At 33.3% G+C, this 3,117-nt stretch overlaps 1 long non-coding RNA gene across 1 annotated transcript; it reads right to left on the bottom strand.

Moving 5' to 3' along the window:
• Positions 1-2,135: 2,135 nt before the first annotated feature.
• LOC128016306 (uncharacterized) lies at positions 2,136-2,807 on the bottom strand. The gene is made up of 3 exons (XR_008184137.1): positions 2,632-2,807; positions 2,400-2,453; positions 2,136-2,224 (listed from the first exon to the last, which is right to left on the bottom strand). It is a non-coding gene; the product is annotated as an uncharacterized LOC128016306 (long non-coding RNA).
• Positions 2,808-3,117: the final 310 nt, after the last annotated feature.

The raw sequence follows: 3,117 nt of genomic DNA, 5'->3' as shown, positions 1-3,117 counted from the left end.
TATGTTTCAGACTACACCCCTCCCTGGCTACACTTGCATCAGAGTTGGTGACAGTTTTATGCTTCTGAAACGTTCTTGGACTGTTCTACAAATCCTTGCCAGGTTTTGACTTATTACACCAAAATAAGATTCTTGTTCAGAAGTTGTTTGCCATTTCTTAAAGGCTGTTTTTAGGGGAACGTACACTCCAAGCCCATGCCCATGCATTGTCATACTCATAGCACAAAGCTAGACCTAAAATGGCTGCTTGTTTTGTGTTTTATATGGTCAACTTAAATTAGTTTAAATATGTCCACAGACTTCTGCAGGGTTCATTTTGCACATTTGTCTGTTTTGTAAATTGGTTAATTTTCTTCTCTCTTCATCTCATCTTTCTCTAACACATACAAAGACTGATTCTTCCATTTTGATTGCTTTTTTTTTTTTTTTTTTGAGAAAGCATTTGAATTATTGATTGGGCACTTAAATAAATAGTGTTCTATAAGAAATACCCCCTTGGTCTTCTCTTTTCTGTCTATTTGCTGCCACTTTTTAGTATAAATGAAATGCCAGTTTGTGAATCTTTTAAAATACAGATATTTTTAATAAAGTTAATGATTGGCAAAATTGCCAGTTCTACGGTTTAGAAAAAAGAAAAAAAAACTAGAATACAGTAATGATCCTGAAAAATTATGGTACACCGCTGGAAACCTTGCTGCCAGTATATTACTGTTAATTTACAAAAAAAGCTGTAATTCAGAAAACTGTAAAATAACGGTACACAGCTGGAAACCCTGCTGCCAGTATATTACCGTTAATTTACAGAAAAGCTGTAATTCTGGAAACTGTAAAATAACGGTACACAGCTGGAAACCCTGCTGCCAGTATATTACCGTTAATTTACAAAAAAGCCGTAATTCAGAAAACGGTAGTAAAACTGTAAAATTACGGTACACTGCTGGAAACCCTGCTGCCAGTATACTACCGTTAATTTACAGGACAATTTTTTACAGTGCATGCTTAATAAACCGTCGTCATTTCCTGATGTACTGCCTCTTTTTTGGATCTTGTCTCTTAATCTCTGCAGTGCAGTGGACTTGGTGGTTTCACATGCTGCGAGTCTTTGATGGCAAAATGCTCTAACTGCAAGACGATCCACATATCTAACAATATATTTTCCAAGTTCGCCTTCGGTCATTGTTGCAATAACACTTATGTTGATGTAAAAGGAAATGTCAGCTATAAATACATTGGCAACGAAAGCATGCATATTAATTCTAGCCTAACTGTAACAATTTACCTTATCCTTTATTTTCTCAATTGAATCTTGAGAAATGTCTCGTGACCTCAAAAAAAAACTACAAAATCTTCTATGTTGAGATTTTTTGAAAAATTCTGCACTAAACACTCTCACCCTCACATTAAAAATTATGCTAAATCAAAATGCATAAAAGGGAAGTTGTGACGGCTAGTAAAAGCCATAAGTTTCTCGTGCTCATGCAAAAGTGTCTCGTGAGCACGCGAATGTTTCTTCTGTGCACGTCATAGTTTCTCGTGAGCACGCCATAGTTTCTCGCACGCACGCAAATGTTTCTTGTGCGCACGCCATAGTTTCTCAATAGTTTCTCGTGAGCACGCCATAGTTTCTCGTGCGAACGCGAAAGTCTGTGTTTTTATTTTTTTGCAAAGGTCCCTTTAGGGGCTCCGTAATAAACAGTACAACCGTGATCTTAATTTGATATTGTATTGCATTGTATTCAAATCTATTTCTGCTAATAATCCCAGAAACATGTTTATTCGTAATATTTCCTGTCCAATTATACACATAGCATTCAGAAAAAACATTGTCATTTTTATTTGTTGAATATTAATATTATTTTTTTATTATTTTTTTTTGCATGTAACATTTTAATTAATTAACCAATTCATTGATTCCAATGTAAAAATAAAAATGTTTTAATGCAGACAGGCAGTGGTACAATCATGTCTACAAGCTCTTTTAATCATCTTGGCTCTTCTGCTAATCGACTTCATTCTTCTTTGTGAATAACTACAGGAATAAAAATAATACACAACATGAATTATTTTAACCTAAATGTGTTTGTTTAGATGAAAATAAGTTGAGAGAGAGAGAGAAAATTATAAATGTTTAAATTGCCTGCTGTAGTCTTTCAGATCCTAAGTTTAATTGAGTCCCCATAGGTTTGTCATCATCAGATCCTGACTGATTCATGTCCATCGGTGGCTAATAATTAAAACAGGGAAATCAAACATGGTATTCTGTTTTAAAAATTGGAACACAATAGCCTGCATCAAACATTTACTAGAAAAACTAAAAAAAAAACCTTGAAATAAATTATCTAAAGTGTTTGACATTATCTGACAAGGCTACTCAGTAGGGTGAAATCTGAAATACTTACCTCTGTTTTCACTCTTTCAAATCCATATGCTGCTATTAGTGGGTAACCATATTTCTGAGAAGAAAAAAAACAGCAAGAAAGAAATCTTTAACATAAACGAGTTTAATAAGGAACATTATAATGAGTTCATCTTCATAAACATTTGTCATACTATAAAATGTAATATTGCTATTTTGCTATATTTATTACTAATATATTAATATTGATATTACAAGTAAAGTTGTCACCTCACCCATGGATTGTAGGACTTCTTATATGTCAAGGCTCCTTGTATAAAGATAAAAATAAGGAAAATTTTGCCTCCAGTCAAATGTAGAGTTGATTTTTGCTTCATTGCAGCAGGATAACCAGAGCCTAAACACTTGAGCTATCTTCTTCTAGTGAGAGTGAGAGTGAGGAGGAAGTTATACAGCAATATTTATATTCAACCCTTGTTAGATAGTCATGTGCATTTGCAATAATGACAAAATGTGCATGTTCCTGATATGAAATATGCTGCAAATGAAAGAGATAAGGATATTTTCTAAAACTTTGGTAAGACACTTCTGATTAAGGAAATGTCCACTATATATTTTTTATATATTCTCAAGACAATATATGCATGAAACAGGGTATTGGAAGGAAATTTCCACTTATTTTTATTCTCACTAGTAATTGAAAAATAGACAAACACGGCTGAATGTACATTAGTAATCGAATCATGTATTATATCAAAAAG

This window comes from Carassius gibelio, chromosome A7 (genome assembly GCF_023724105.1).
Source record: "Carassius gibelio isolate Cgi1373 ecotype wild population from Czech Republic chromosome A7, carGib1.2-hapl.c, whole genome shotgun sequence".
NCBI classification, from domain to species: Eukaryota; Metazoa; Chordata; class Actinopteri; order Cypriniformes; family Cyprinidae; genus Carassius; species Carassius gibelio.
This window is presented reverse-complemented; position numbering and strand designations above follow the sequence as displayed.